The sequence below is a fragment of the Anabrus simplex genome, chromosome 10, assembly GCF_040414725.1.
Source record: "Anabrus simplex isolate iqAnaSimp1 chromosome 10, ASM4041472v1, whole genome shotgun sequence".
Lineage (NCBI taxonomy): Eukaryota > Metazoa > Arthropoda > Insecta > Orthoptera > Tettigoniidae > Anabrus > Anabrus simplex.
Window position 1 is genome coordinate 115,936,655 of NC_090274.1, and position 17,010 is coordinate 115,953,664.

The following is a 17,010-nucleotide window of genomic DNA, read 5'->3' on the forward strand; positions in this document are numbered from 1 at the left end:
CAGGGAGCTTGAAATATGTTTTCGTTATACATGAGTGGTAAACCTAGGTTAGGTGATGCCATTTGTAGTAAGAAAATTGAAATGTTTGCCACGAGCCTCTGCAATTATGCTATTACAGTTTTTAAGGACGATACTGAATATGCGTGTTCAGACTACTGGAATTAGAAAATATGTGTTAATGCATATGCCGCTACTTGGAAAACATCCACGAAAATGTTTAAGCAATCTGATTTGCTGTTTCATACTGTAACGTGTTGGTGGGGTGAATAAATGAGTACAGAACCTGGTAGCGTCCTATTTCTAAGATTTATTAACTAAGCATTAAATTTATAGATTTACACACATACACACAGAGACGATAGCCGAGATTACAACTTACGCAAGTACACTCACACGGTTCGCTCTCTCTCTCTCTTTCTTAGTTTCTCATGTTCCATCTACAATGACACACACACAGAGTCATCGATTATGTACACTACACTCTCAGCCACTCAGTCACACTCGCTAGCGCTGTCACGGTCCACAGCCTACACGTCAGTCTCGCAGGTGGGGATAGTATCTGCTGTTCACTCAATCCGTTGAATCCCGTTCGCAGTCCGAACACGTCGGCACCCAGTGTTCCCTTCGTGCTGCTCCAGAACACTCCAGGTTCTCCTCCAGCAGCCAGCCTCAAGGGACACACACACACGACATCAGGGAAACAGGAACGAGCCCTCGGCTGCAACAGGCAGATGCTCCATCAGGTTGCACTCTCCCAGACCATCACTGACTGCACTCCAGCGAACTCAATCTCGCTCTCACTCACTCTTACTCACTAACTCCATCTCTCACTGACTGCAGGCAGGTTGTTCCTCTCTTATATAGCTGCGCCAACCCTTCTGGAACAGTCCGGATGCTAGATATAACCAGAAACCTCACGAGATGGAAGACTCCAGATTGATTGATAGTTGAGTAATTTCCGTCGTCGTTTGCTGTGGGTCTGCGGGCAGAGGCGAGAGGGCTGGCCTAGCACTTTTAAGTGTTGCTCGTGATTGGCGGGCTCGAGCGTAAGGGGGCTGGGGCCGATACGGTGACACCCCGGCGTCCCTCAAACTCTACATTACTGCGAGTTGGCATGGCAGACGCCATAACTATTACAATACCAATTTTAATGTGTTTTTGTTCAAGTTTGGTATCTTTCCCGACTTTTATAGAAACTCGTGTATAAAGTTACAAGACCAACCTTAAACTAAACCAGTTTTGCATTCACCAACGAAAATCTGTCAAAAGGGAGGGTTAACCATGGGCTCACCATTATCAGGAATAATAGCATACATATTCATTGAAATGAAATGTCGTATGGCTTTTAGTGCTGGGATATCCCAAGATGGGTTCGGCTCGCCAGGTGCAGGTCTTTCTATTTGACGCCCGTAGGTGACCTGCACGTCGTGTTGAGGATGATATGATGATAAAGACAACACATACACCCAGCCTCCCGTGCCATTGGAATTAACCAATTAAGGTTAAAATCCCCGACCCGGCCGGGAATTGAACCCGGGACCCTCTGAACCGATGGCCAGTACGCTGACCGTTCAGCCAATGAGTCGGACTACATATTCGTTAATAACATTTAAAAACAATTTCTTAACCAACTAAGAGACATAGAGGGAGATAAAGTTTTAAGCGGTGTGCAACTGCCCTGACCGGCAAAATTTAATGGATCACTTGAATTGTCTAAGGAAAAAGCATGTTAAATAGTAAAACATTTGTTTTATTATTTAACTTACATCAATCACTTTCATGGAAAAAATTATGTATTATTATGTGTCTGCTATTGCTACCCTTATTTAGATAAGTTTTTAATGAAAATAATCCGTGTAAGTAGTAAAACAAATGTTTCACAATTTAACATGCTTTTTTATTTGAAAATTCAAGTGACCTATAAATTTTCGTGGTCAGTATAAAAGAAGCTACAGATCAGTTAATTCACAGAGGCTTGCAGACTGAGTGCTAAAAGACATAACTGTGTACACTGAAGATGCATGTATGAGAATGATCCATCATTTATCAACCACATTTCCTTATGTATGTGCCTTCAGCAATTATTCAGTTGGCTTCAGCAAATAGCATAGTCAGTAGCGGCAATTAGGGCACTTTGTGGAAGAAATATTCAATTTTTTATTCCATTTTAGCCAGTTGGAACTAGGAATTTATAGGAAATATTTAAGAAAATGGTACAAGTCCTGTTGTCTTATCAGTTAATTCTTTCCTTTATTTTTAAATTATTAACAAAATGATTAGCAGAAATATGCATACTATGTCGTTCGTCGTTGCTAACCGATTTGTATAGTGTCATAGCAAATTATGGAGCCTTTACAGTGCTGTAAGGAAGGGTAGCAGGGTGTTTTTTTCTTTTCCAAGATCATGGACACTGAGGTACGATTCACTCGCTTGCCATGCACATTCGTCAGTTGGGCAGTCCCTTTAGTGTCCGTTAGCTTCTTAGTATGTAGTCAAATACCAGATGATTTTTAATTTTATAATCACGCCGTACTTCTATTTAATTGTAATACATGTATTGCCCCCATTTTTCCCGAGCTAAGCCCAGCCATCGAGCGAGAAATCCCAAGGTGGACCGTTCGATCGTTGGCTATCACTTTCTAGAGGCATTTAAGGGATGTTAAGGATTGATGACCAAGCAGGATAAAGAGAAATGTTAAAACAACACTCTGACATTTATTCACATAAGCAAACAATAAATGAAAATATTCTTACTGATATTTTGTTTTTTTACATAGAACTTCCATAATATTGTATTTCTTCCTCCTTATTTAGAGTGACACGTGTTCTTAATCTCCAGCCTTACTGTGCTGTAATGAAAACCAAAGAAAAATTAGGCCTCTTGCCTTTCCAAATCAAAATATTTGATTGAAAGAATTTAAAAAAAATTAACATAGAGGTTTGTAAAATAATTAACAACTGTCTTGCTAACGAGGGTTTTACAATAAATGTGTTCAAAGCTTTACCAATTCCGAGTAGTCTCAACACGTGGTTTTAAGATGTACTCAACTAAATTTATCATTTACAGTATTTAATATTAGTCAATGACGCCAACATGAGCTTCAGTAGAAAATGAAAATTGATTTCCAAAATTCTCAAAATTAATTAATTATTATTCTGATTATTATTATTATTATTATTATTATTAATTTCTCATCATTTAATTAACCTATGCTTCATTGTCACACGATCATGTTCTCATTAATTTTGCACTACATCATTTACCTAACGATCGTCATTAGCATTCCAGAATAATTATTTCCAATTAATTATTAATGACTTGGTTTCACCATGATTCAAAGTAATCATGCGGCTAACAAACTTCTACTTCTGATCTTTGTATTGCATTTCCATTCAAATTAATCTTAAAATACTTCAAAGTTCAACCATAAATGTGTCAGAAATTTACGTTACCCACGTGTGAGCTAGTTAAATGAATTTTATTTACAAATCAAGTGCCTTCGTAAAATAACGAGATGATCTTTCCTTTTAAATCTCGCTAATGAAGAAAATAAATCCTTTTTCTAGTCTTCCTCGACTTAAGTTGATCAAACTTTCCCTTAAGGGCATGAAAATTACTTCTTAAGGCAACACACAACGGTGAGTGTAATCTGCGTCGCAGCAAGTGCGCGACCGGATCAAATTAAAAGGAACCAACATTATACAAGATAAATATACATATTTACATACACACACACATTCACACTAGGGAAACACGTCTTTTATGTACATTATTTACATCGAATCCTGTTTTGGCAAGTTTATTCATGATTTTTACGAGTGGACAGGTCGCGTAATATCTAGCAGAAACAATCTGTGTACTGAAATTATCCTTCATTAATGGTGACCAGTGATCGAAGTCATGGGTATCACTTGGTAGAAACACATTTCACATATCAATGTAAGTTCATCTAACTCTTGAAATTATAATGGAAGATTCTAGTAAAATCCATAAGCACTACCATCGTTTGGGCTACAGGTTGAAACTATCGCGAGCGTGAGCCGTAATCGTATTATTTTTATTCCCTACCTGTGAAATACACTCGCAACACATGCTCCAATAATTATAATCTATCTTGCGCTCCCAATACACAAGAATAAGTCAAATATCATCATTAAATCATCAATTGCTCAATTATACAACAAATATCCCTCAGGATTGGTCATATTCCAGACCCTTCATGAACAGAGCACATTCAATCTCACATATAAGGACTCTACTGTAAATTTATGGCTCACGAGCGTTTAATTCTGTTTTACCCGATCTTTAGTCAATATTATTATTATTATTATTATTATTATTATTATTATTTAAGTGATTATTACATCTACTGATCCTCGTGGAATATCGTAAAATTAGATGACTTCATCATAAATACAACAAGTGATCTTGAAAGACACTAGGTTCGACCCTATTCACTCAAAATGTACACGCAAATTTCAGTCCAGTAATTTTCAACATTACAAGGAAAGTAGATTTATCGTGTGGTCAGTGATTATTAAATATTGAGCTCCTAAGCATGGGAAATCATTCAAAGACAACCTACATGTCTACTCTAATAGATTCAAAATTTCATTCACACGTACCTAGTCTACCATGACACCTTAAGAAGTGGAAAAAATGAAATATTTCTAACTACAACAAACTAATAGATCTACGACTTAAAGAAGAAAGACCTCTAGTTGTACAAAAGGTAAGACAGATAAATTAAATTAAAGGGTACTCAAGTTTTAGATGGAGTTCGATTCCGGTCGACAGTCAATTATTCCAGCATTTTCCTCCGGTCAGTCTCCTTCCAATTACCAGATACGCCTCACATTTTACAGCTCCATGGAGGCTCTGTAGCAGGTGTCCCTCGGTGAAGTTGTGTTGTCGGTGGTTGTGGAATTGTCCATCTTGAGGTGTTCAGCTTCTAAGACGACTTCCGTAGAATTCCGGTCACAAGCTGTAACTGAGATGACAAGATTAAGTATTTTGCACAAGCACACGTCGAATATTAATAGCTCGTCTACACAGTCGCACTTAACTTGGTTCTTAAGGCGTGTTTTATTCCATAGAATTCACTAATTATCTCGCTAAATTCTGGCAGAACGGGCGTCGACTTGAACTGGAAATTATTTCTCCACGTGGTCCGATAACGTAGTGTCCCACACAGCAGCACAGCGAAGAATATTCAGAGAGCAACACGGCGAAGAATATTCAGAGAGAGATTTACTCGTAACAAGGCCTTTTTATTTTATCAGCCTGGGAGGTGTGATCTTCAACGAGAACGGTAATTGGCTGATGGTCTCATTTAATTGGCTCAGACTATTCCAGATCCAGCATGTGAGTTGCGCGCGTGCGGCGGTTGTCACGTGGTTTACTTTGACCTTGGCACAGTCCTGGCCGTGTATCACCCCTCTGAACGACGAAAAAAACTCGTTCTTAGCTCGCCACTACTCCCCAAATGACACGCTGCAGTTCCAAGCAGACAATAAAACTTTTACTTTCCACTTGCTGAAAATATTCACAATATCGCCAATTTTAACGGGGACAGTATAATATTCTTCCTTTCATGAAAGTTTTATTGTATAGTATTGAATCAACATAATAAAAAAACTGTTATTACTGCTCTTAAGTTGGTAAACCATTAGCACTTACCTTTCTGTTGGAATACGCTTTTTTTCTTTTCAGTTTTGATGTATATACACTTCCCCCCCCCCCTCCTCCCTTGCTATATCCCTCAAATTTGGGTACCTTTTGTTGTCTGAACATTCTTTGCCCCCCACTTCATATTCTCAATCGCCGCTACTGAGCATAGTTCTGTTATCTGATAATAGAGCAAAGGAACAGATTTGTTAGGGCATACCCAAGCATTTATTTAGTTGATTAAATTAATTAATTAATTTGTTTGTTTGTTAGTTTATTTATTTATTTTCGAAGAACAATCTGAGCCAAAGCTAGTTATGGTTTTAACACAAGAGTAATCTTCAGCACAAACCATACAAAGTTGTAACTACAGTACAGTATGTACGGTGGATATCACCCTGTTTTATTGCTGTCACTGTGAATAAAGTATGATAGTACAATTTATGTTAATACAGGCAAAGATCTCTGGAAAATGTGTGCTTTCTACTGTAACCTTGATTTATGGTGAATCCCCATTTGAGGTTTAAAATATCAGGTCCCTGTAAAAATGTTAAATAGGGTTTCTACTGCATTTCTATTCATTCTGTTTTAGGTTTGTCCACCAAGAAAATACCATGCCCAGATGCTGTACCATCTCAGTTATTTCCAGGTAGCATGGAGGGTTTACTAGTGAAGGACCTAGGATACTTGAAACTACGTTCGTAAAAAAATAAAAAAATAAAAATTGAACTACCTCGCAGATATGTATTCCTTACTTCCATATCCATTCTCAAATCTAAGCTGCTTCGAAGGTCCTGGCATAATAGCATCAGAAATGCTATCCTAAAAGATGTACCTTTTGGCATTCCACAGGTCTCCACTGAACGTTGTATACGGCACAAAGGCCAAAGTATCAAAAAAGAGGCAATATCCACTCTCACTACATTATCCCCTAAGCAGAGGAAACTTGACCAGTCAGCTGTTACTTCTATATCCATCTAATCTAATGTGAGTGGTTACAAAACATAGCCCAGTTCGAAGTTATTGTGTTTCACGGAAATACTGTATCCAGAGGCAAAAGTGTTGTGAAAACTCTTACTTCTCTTATTAAGTCAAAGTTTCCAGAATTCCATGACAAAAATAATTTCTCTCTATGTAAGGACCAAGACATTTATTAGGATATGGCATTTAAATGCAAAGGGTAATGAGCTAGCACTGAGAAAATATGCCAATAAGAAGGCTAAGCTTTGGGCTGGTTCATCCACAAAATTGCTGTAATTAAATCTCCTGGCACATAAGTTATAGTACTGGGTGGCTCACGATAAGTCACCCGGTTTAATTTTCATCCTACACGTATACTATTGGGGCAATAGCTTTCAAATTGTGCGCTCAACGTTGTGCAGTTCCTGGAAATTACTCCAGATGACGTTACGAGTTCATCGCTTCCGTTCTGAGTCCACCATTTCAGTTTGCCACGATGGCGGACAAAGGGCGATTGACCGTCGCAAAAAAAAGAAAAAAAAACAACAACCGAAGATTGTGTTACTGTTCGCGGCGACGAACGGTGTTACATTGACACAGAGAAGGTTTCGTGCTCATTTCGGCACACGGTGCGCTCCCAGCCCACAGACAATACGCAGATTACATCGCAGGTACAGGATCTCTTTTGGAGTGTAAGCGGCCACATGCACGTACCGTACGTTCGCCGCAAAACATTGAAGCAGTTCGAGTGGCTTTTGACTCGTAGTCCGAGTAAATCAACAAGAAGGGCCAGTGCCGAGTTGGGACTTGTATCCATACAAGATGACTGTGGCGCATAAGCTCACTGCGAGAGATAAGGAGTGGAGACTACAGCTTGCAAGGTGGGCAATCGAACAAGACCAAGAGGCAGTGCTACACAACACATGTTTTCAGACGAAGCTTATTTTTACGTGAAGGGTGTTGTGAACAAACAGAACATTCGATTTGGGGCAGGTGAACTTCTGCAAATAACCCACATGAAAGACACCTACGGGGAGAAAGTGTGCGTTTGGGTCACGATGTCAAACCGTGGAATCATCGGCCCGTTTTTCTTCGATGCTACAGCAACTGGTGAATGCTTTTTAGACATGCTGCGAAACCAGTTCTTTCCTCAACTCATGGCCACAGGTCTTCCATTGCAGACACAATGGTTAATGCAGGATGCAGCACGCCCCTGTACTGCCAACGTTGTGCTTGATTTCCTACACGAAAGACATGATCTTAGGGTATTGTCAAACAGATTTCCATAACATTATGAATGAGAGGGAATATGGCCGCCTCACAGCCCGGACATTAACCCATGTGACTTCTTCCTTTGGGGCTTCCTTAAAGAGAAGGTGTACCACAGAAAACCTGAAAATGCAGTGCAACTTAGGGCCATCATTCTGGAGTTATGCCGGGCCATTCCAGAATATTTGTGTCGGAGAGTTGTCGCAAATGCATGTGTGCGACCTGAAGAAGTTGTAAAACAAAACGGCAGTCATATTGAACATTTGATTCATTAGGTTGTATTTCCAAGCTGTATTCTTTACTTCTACATCAATAAATTACAAATCTTGTCAACAACAAATGTGTTATTCATGAAACAAATCAGGTGACTTATCGTGCGCAACCCTGTACTTTAATATAATTGCATAAAGATGTCGAAATGATTTTCCTATGCCAATTGATCTAATTGTTCAGTTCACCAGGAAATAAATTAGTCATTTTGAATTGCATGAAAATACTGTACTTCTTATCATGTTATATGTTCTGTATTTGATAGCTTATGTTTAATTGTAATATATATGTCAAAATTTAATGCATTTTCACTCATCTTGCTTTTAAATCTATTGGAAGTACTTATCGAATCAAAGTGGACCAGATTATTCTTTGATGAAAGATTGGAGACATATTTCACAGGTGCGAGAATTAACAAGCTTGCAACTGTGTATTGTTCATACCATATGAAGTCTTAGCGCTGCAGTGAATGGGAACTTCAACTGCCGGAGTAGCCTTCGTAGTAGAGTAGGTACCTTGGATTAAACTTATCATCAGTGCACGTAACACTTATGTCAAGTTATTGCAATTGAAGCACCCAGAAGGGGAGGAGGACACAGATTGAAACTTCACTTGTTGAGAGGATGTGTGATGTTATTTCAGTGATTACAATGTTGAGACAAATTTGCAAAGAACTTGGCAGATTGACCCCATTTACCAGTATGATGTTACCCTCCTTCTATCCTGGAAGCACGCATATATTCAATTCAGAAGGGTGTCATAAACTGTTGTAAGTGGTCCTCAATATTCTGGATACTGGCACTGGGACGAAGTTGATGTCCGAGCTGGCCCCGTACATGTTCTATAAGGGACAGGTCTGCGGAACTTGCTGGTCACGTGAGTACCTCAACACCATGCAGACAGCTCATAGAGACACGTGCCGTGTGTGGATGAGCATTGTCCTGTTTGAAAAATGGCATCATGATACTGTCACATGAGAGGTAACACATGAGGATGCAGGATGTCCATGATGTATTGCTGTGCAATCAGAGTTCACTCAATCACTACCAGCCGCGATCTGAAGTCATATCTGATGGCTCCCCACACCGCGACGCCAGGAGTAACACCGCTGTGCCTCTCCAAAACATAGAAAGAATGGGACTTCTGTCCAAGTCACTGCCATACTCACAGACGATAGTCATTCCGGCTAGTGCAGAACCGCCATTCATCGTTGAACACATTGTGATGCCATTCACCTACAGTCTGTGCTTCTCAGTTATGGCTTCAATCTAAACTCTGCCATTTTTGTTGTGGTATTAATGGCAGTCTGGGATGGTAATTTGCTAATCTGGCCACCGCTGGTACGGAATGACACAGAATGTTGCAGGGAATCCGTTACTTGTTCTCAGATGGCAGGCACAGATGTGATATGCTTGGTGCACAATATGGTGATCCCTCTTGCAGTGGTCACATGGTTGACTGGAACCTTGATGATGAGTATGCCTGCCCTCATGTTCCCATGCAATCAAACATTTGGCCACTGTCACATCTGAATGCCCCACAAATCTGGATATTGCCTGATTCCACCAACCGGCCAAATGGAGACGCACAATGAGGTCCCTTTCAAACACCGTCAGGTGCTGATAACGCTGTGTTGCATGCAGCATCTCCATGTCCTTTACAATGATCACTCAATATCTGATGCTATTCACTTCCCTTATATACCCTAGCAGGCCTGGAAACAACACTAATTCACTCTGGTGGCTGTTGTACCCATCATAGAGAATTGCAACTCTAATTATTTACATACCCACCAGTGATATATATGTGTACAAAGTTAAATTGACATCCAACTATTTCTTCTGGGTGCTTCAATTTTTTTTTTTTTTTTTTTTTTTTTTGGTCAGGCAGTTTATATATTTGGTGTATTCAGTAGTGAATAGTGCGAGTTGTGTTATATCTTAGAGTCCAACTCCATGGCTAAATGGTTAGTGTGCTGACCTTTGCTCACAGAAGCCCCGGGTTCAATTTCCGGCAGGATTGGGAATTTTAACCATCATTGGTTATTTCCGCTGGCACGAATGCTGGATGTATATGTTGTCTTCATCATAATTCCATCCTCATCATGACGTGGAGGTCATCTAAGGACATCAAATGAAAAGACCTGTTCCTGATGAGCCAAACATGTCCTCGGACACTCCCGGCACTAAAAGCTATGGCTTAGAATTCTATAGGAGTATTAAGTCATATTGTTTGGAAGACAGTGAAGCAACAGAAAATTTCACAAGTGATTTAAAACTGCCTGATTGACACATTAAATTCATCTATCTCTATTCAAGCACTGTATAAAGGATCACAGGCAGAATATCCTCAGAGATACTGAAAGTATACATGCGCCTGGCAAGTTGGCTGTGCAGTTAGGGGCGCACAGCTGTGAGCTTGCATCCAGGAGATGGATTCGAACCCCACTGTCGGTAGCCCTGAAGATGGTTTTCTATGGTTTTCCATTTTCACACCAGGCAAATGCTGGGTCTGTACCGTAATTAAGGCCACAACTGCTTCTTTCCCATTCCTAGGGTTTTCGTAACCTATCGTCACCATAAGACGTATCTGTGTCGTTGCAACGTATAGCAAATAGTAAAAAAATAGTATATGTGCTTCACAAAGAACAGTTCTTGAGTGTTACTGTAAAAAGCACTTTAGAAGTGTCTGAACATTTGTGGGAAGATAATTACAGTTACAATTTGGTATCCTGCATCACTAAGTTGTCACTATCATCCATCCACCGAAAAAAAAAAAAAAAAGAAATGGTATATGGCTTTTAGTGTCGGAAAACATGATCGGCTTGCAAGGCACAGGAATTTTTATTCGACTCCCATAGGCGACCTGCACGTTGTGATGAGGATGGAATGATGATGAAGACAACACATACACCCAGCCCCTGTGCCAGTGGAATTAACCAAAGATGGTTTAAGTTCCCAACCCTGCTGGGCATTGAACCTGGTGCCCCTGTGAGTAGAGGCCAGCATGCTAACCATTTATCCATGGAGCCGGACACCTGTCCACTATCGACTTTCTACATGTACATTTACGTACCAACTAAACTTGCTTTATCCTCTGGTGGAAACTGTAAGTACCAAGCTGAAACCTCCTTAACGTCTCTTGTTAATCATATGCATATTATTGCAAGAGCATTTGAGTACAAAAAGCCTGCAGTGAAAACACAAGCTGAAAATAAAATCAGGGAAAAAAATTGCGATCTTGAAATACTGGACTTGGTAAATTGTTTCTCTGATTGTGTCTGTGCAACAGCAAATTAAATTTTTTTTTTAAGTTTCAAGAAATCATACGAATAAAAATCAGGGCCCAGCATGTACTAAAGCTGTAAAACTTTTGATACATCCTCCTGTTCAATACATGTATCCATCTTTTGATGGAGTGATTTTTAATTAAACACGTTTTGGCTCATTTTGAGCCATCTTCAGTGAAAAAATATATTAAAAGCTATGCGAATTGATGTTGAAAGAGTATCATTAATTAAAATCAATGAGAAAGAGTATATAAAATCCAAGTGAGAAATGATGATCAAGTCTGAAACAAACAAGGTTGGAAACCTCTTTGTCTAAAAGATTTTATGTCACCCTAAAATGAGAATGAGTTTTTAATATGAGATGAGCTGAAACATGTTTGATTAAAAATCACTCCATCAAGAGATAGATACATATATTGAATAGGAGGACATAACAAAAACTTTTGTGTTGTATAGTGAAAACCGGCGATACGGAATGATACTAATATCTTGTAATGGCTGGAAAAGAGACTCACGGAAATTCTTTTTACTAGAGACTAACACTTTTTATGGAGTGAAATAATGTGGGCTTCTGTTCTGTTGTGTATGTATTTTTCAACTCACAGGAGAAAAATTGTTCTGGACAGCAGCCCTCATTCACCCACTGCAAGTAGCACTACAACGGCGGAAAACGGCAGCAGTACACCGACCCAGGTACAACCCGTCCAGCCTGGTCCGGTGACAAGGTTGATCACAAGTCTGCCACCACCATCACCACCATCTTCCGACCAGGAACGAGAACCATTGCATCGCAGACCCCGCCTGCTCCAGGAGGGATCTGCACCAGTTATCAGATTGTAATTTTCTGTGTCTTGTATATAATCTTATTTTCTGTAACATTGTATTTCTTTTCAAAGTGGTTTTCTTTGCAATAGCTGTATGTATAATATTTAGAAAGTACTGTGGCCACCACTGCTTTTCCTCGCCCAGCTCGCGGCTTTGCCAGTGCTCTCACTACGTACACGCGTTCTGGTCTCGGCCTATAAAAGGACTGCTGGGGTGCTAACTGGTGCAGTCGTGTGCTGGACAACTTGAGAAAGGAGTAGGAGAATATCAAGGAGGTGTCAGACCCTGGAGGAGCTGTCCTGATAAGATCATGAGTCTTAAGTTGATAATGGACTATAACAGGAGAAGAAACAGAGATAGGGTGATAACATTTATAGATTTCAAGAAAGCTTACGATTGCATCTATAGCGAATCTGTTTAAAATTTTAAGACACCTTGGACTACACCGCAAATTAATAAACATAATAAAATTGACTCTCACTAACACCAAATCAAAAGTGAAGTTTAGAGGTGAAACATCAGAGTCATTTGAAATTAAAACTGGACTACGGCAGGGAGATGGGCTCTCACCACTGTTATTTAATTGTGCGCTAGAAATGGCAATGAGGGAATGGTTTAGAAAATGTCCCCCAGAAATAAAGATTGGCCGTAAAATCAAAACAAATTGCCTGCGTTTTCCTGACGATTTAGCATTACAGGCAGTGGACATAAAAGAAGCAAAAAACCAAATATCAGAACTTCAAAACCTTGCAAATAAAATTGGCCTCAAAATATCATTTGATAAACAGAAATTATGCCCCAAAAAACCAACAAAACGAAAAAAGTTACGATAAATGGCAAAAAAATCAAAATAGTAACTCAATTTAAATATCTTGGAGAAGTAATAACACATAACCTAAATATAAAAAATGTCAATCCAAACAACAACAAATAGATTAGCTAAAGCACAACAATTAACATGGAATATCTACAAAAAGGAATGTTTAAGAATAAATGCAAAAATAAAACACTACAACACAGTTATAAAACTGGAAGCTACATATGCAGCAGAAACACTTTTTCAACTGAATGAACAATCAAAGACTGACAGACTTCAGAAAATTAAAAGGAGGATTGGAAGAACCTGTATCAACAAAAAATAACAGAATGATGGACAGTGGCAGATAATACATAACAAAGTCGTGTACAAAGAGCTAGAACCCATTACAGATACGATGCATAAGAGGAGACTGGCATTCTTTGGGCATATGATGAGGACGCAGGATTCGAGACTTGTGAAACAACTAGTACAACACAATCTTGTTTCAAAAAATACCACAACAGGATGTAAATGGATCAGAGAAGTAAGAGAGAATCTGAAGGAAATAGGTCTGACAGCAGAAGACACCACAAATAAGACAAAATCGAATACAAACCTTACCCTTACACAAAACAAACCAATAACATGTATATTTTCAACCAAGGAAAGGGCAAGAACATCGGGGTGTCTGAAGAAGTTCTGGGAGGACCGCAAAGCCCGAAAAATCCCTTCAAAGAGAAATGAACGATAGACTGCATAAAGTGATCCAATGTGGTCATAAAAGAAGAAATAATTCACAGTCAATGTACCAACTGCATGCCTGCCTCTTTCCTAGAACCTTGAGTTCAGTTCCCAAAGAGATCAGTGACCTGAGAGCTGGTTGGAGGTTCACTTTGCCTGCGTGATTACAATCGAGGCGTTATCTAAGGGCTGGTTTACACGGGTAGAGTAGCGAGGCGAGTAGAGTAGATAGTAGAGCTACTAGCATTGTGTAAACGACTGGGATAGTAGCAAGTAGAGTAGAGTAGCTAGTACGCAGTAGAGTAGAGTGGGTTTCCGCTGTGGTAAAGTAACTCTACCACTATCCTACCCCCTCCACCGGAACCGAGCTCCGAGAGCTGGCGGAGAAGGCCGAGGACGCTCGATTTTTCAGTTGGCGCGTCATTCGCCTATTTCCACGTGTGTACTGACGGTATTCCGCGGAGTAAACTGAGCATTTTTGTGCATTTATTTGGTGGCAAAATCAAGTGTACGGAAGAAGAAACATGTAAATTTGTAGAACTGACAGTGAAAAAAGAATGTTTATGGAACATAAACAGCATTATTTACAGAAACTAAAATATGAGACGGGCGGCGGAAGAGGACTTGATTACGAAAATGGGTAAAGTGAGTTTTGGTTTTATGGAACTTAAACAGATTTTTTTTTTTAAATACGATGTACCTACAACCAAGAACTGACGAAAATTCGTAAATCCAAGAAGTCTGGAGGTGGTGCCGCCAACATCTACACTCCCTCTCTTAAGTGGTTTAGTAAATTATAATTTGCAAGGTAATACTGAAAGCCGTCCGCCTCTGTGGTGTGGTTAGTGTGATTAGCTGCCAACCCCGGAGGCCCGGGTTCGATTCCCGACTCTGCCACGAAATTTGAAAAGTAGTACGAGGGCTGGAACAGGGTCCATTCAGCCTCGGGAGGTCAGCTGAGTAGAGGTGGGTTTGATTCCCACCTCAGCCATCCTGGAAGTGGTTTTCCGTGGTTTCCCGCTTCTCCTCCAGGCAAATGCCGAGATGGTACCTAACTTAAGGCCATGGCCTCTTCCTTCCCTCTTCCTTGTCTATCCCTTCCAATCTTCCCATCCCCCACCAGGGCCCCTGTTCAGCATAGCAAGTGACACCGCCTGGGTGAGGTACTGGTCATCCTCACCAGTTGTATCCCCCAATCCAATGTCTCATGCTCCAGGACACTGCCCTTGAGGCGGTAGAGGTGGGTCCCTCGCTGAGTCCGAGGGAAAAATCAATCCTGGAGGGTGAGCAGATTAATAAAGAAAGAAGAATATTAAAAGCCACAACGTAACATTATAGCTCAGTGATATTAAGGGGAGGTACACCTTTGGAGGTCAAACAAATGCAGGTGTATTGTCCTATAATGGAGAACAGACCTCCCTCTTTTCGATAGAAGAAGGATTTAAAAAATGCCTAAACGTATAATAGTTTCGAAGATGCAACAACAAATATAAACAAGTGTCAGCTGGATTGTCCCTTTAGATGAAGGTTTCTCAAGTTTCAGTGTTACACAGCGTGTTCATCATGTGTCTCAACGTGTTTAAGTTAGACAATGATGCAGGACTGTGTACTTTAATCATATTAATAACATACATATGGATCTTCTACCTGGTATCACTTGACAATGCCATTAATTTTAAGCAATAACAGTAATGTCCACAACAAATAGAATAATTTTCCTATTTTGTTTGGAATATCCAAAATAATTATTGTTTACAGTACAATGTCAGGTCTTGAAACTTAATCTCTACACCTGGGCTGTACAAGCAACGAACAAACAAATTATATAAATAGATCAGTAATTGGGGTATTTATGGAAAAGAAGCTACTACAAATTAGGCCTACGCCAGCGTGATTTACAGTGTACTGATGGCTATTATCATTGGCCAAGAACTTCAGAGTCACCTCAAGCTTAAATCTCGGAGTTATTGCATTTCTCATCACTGTGTTGTGTCTTTGAATTTGCGATGTTATAGCATCTAACAGTGTCTGAAAGTTATAAGGCTTCGATCTCTTACACTTTCTGTATTCTTCTTTATACTCTGTCTCTCCTAAGCCAGCCTCCTACCCATTCCCTTCTTTCCTCATTTGCTTCTTCTAATGCTTCACTAACCTCTTGCATTAATATGTTTGCAAATGTATTTAACGTCTTCGTTACGATGTGCTTGCGTCTTGACATGGTGCTACTATTCTACTCTACTCGCCTTGCTACTCTACCCGTGTAAACCAGCCCTAATGGTGAGATAGTGGCCCTGGTCTAAGGAGCCTAGAATAACGGCCGAGAGGATTCATTTTGCTGACCATACATCACTTCATAATTTGCAGGTCTTCAGGTTGAGAAGTGATAACCTGTTAAGACCTTTCGGGGCCAACAGCACACGGGAATCAAATATATACCAACTATATAATTCCTTATCTACCAGGTACTTGAAGTCTGTGGAAAGAGCCACTCTCCTGTAAGAAGCCCATTATACTGTGGGAGCACATTTGCTACAAATGTGATTTCTCCAACATATTTTAACCCTTACCCTTCGTATTAAAGTTGCGCCTGTTGTCTCTACTACTCATGTTTTAAATGTGAATTTCTATCGTATATGACATGTCTTTCCACAATTTCGGAGATAGCACTTGCTCTTAAATGATGTATTCAGGCTATAAACATTTACAGCAGGCTATACTGGAGCAAATAAAAGCAACATGTGCAATTTAAAACACTTTATTTTACATTATTATTATTATTACTACTACTACCGTTATCGCATACAAATTGGTTCTGTTAGTAATTTCACTGAACAAATTATTGGTAAAAAGCAATTGAGAAACTGTAATTCAGTCTCTGGTTTCATACCTTGTGGTGGTTTGTAGCCTGAAACCGCTGTAAATGTTGATTTCTTGAAACTGGGATCTGTTGATTTATAATTGCGCCAGCCGTCAGCATCAGCTATATCCTGGGTTGCCGTACACACAAGCTGACCATCGCCAATTCACTTGTAGGCACCGTCGAATGCTATTAGATACATTCATTAGGGTACAAGAAAGGAGTAGAAGTGCAAAAATACTGGGGTTTCGAACAATTACCTGACATATACAACATTGAAAAATACACTCTATATGACGAAGAGAGCACATGGTGACCATGTTTGTTTACTA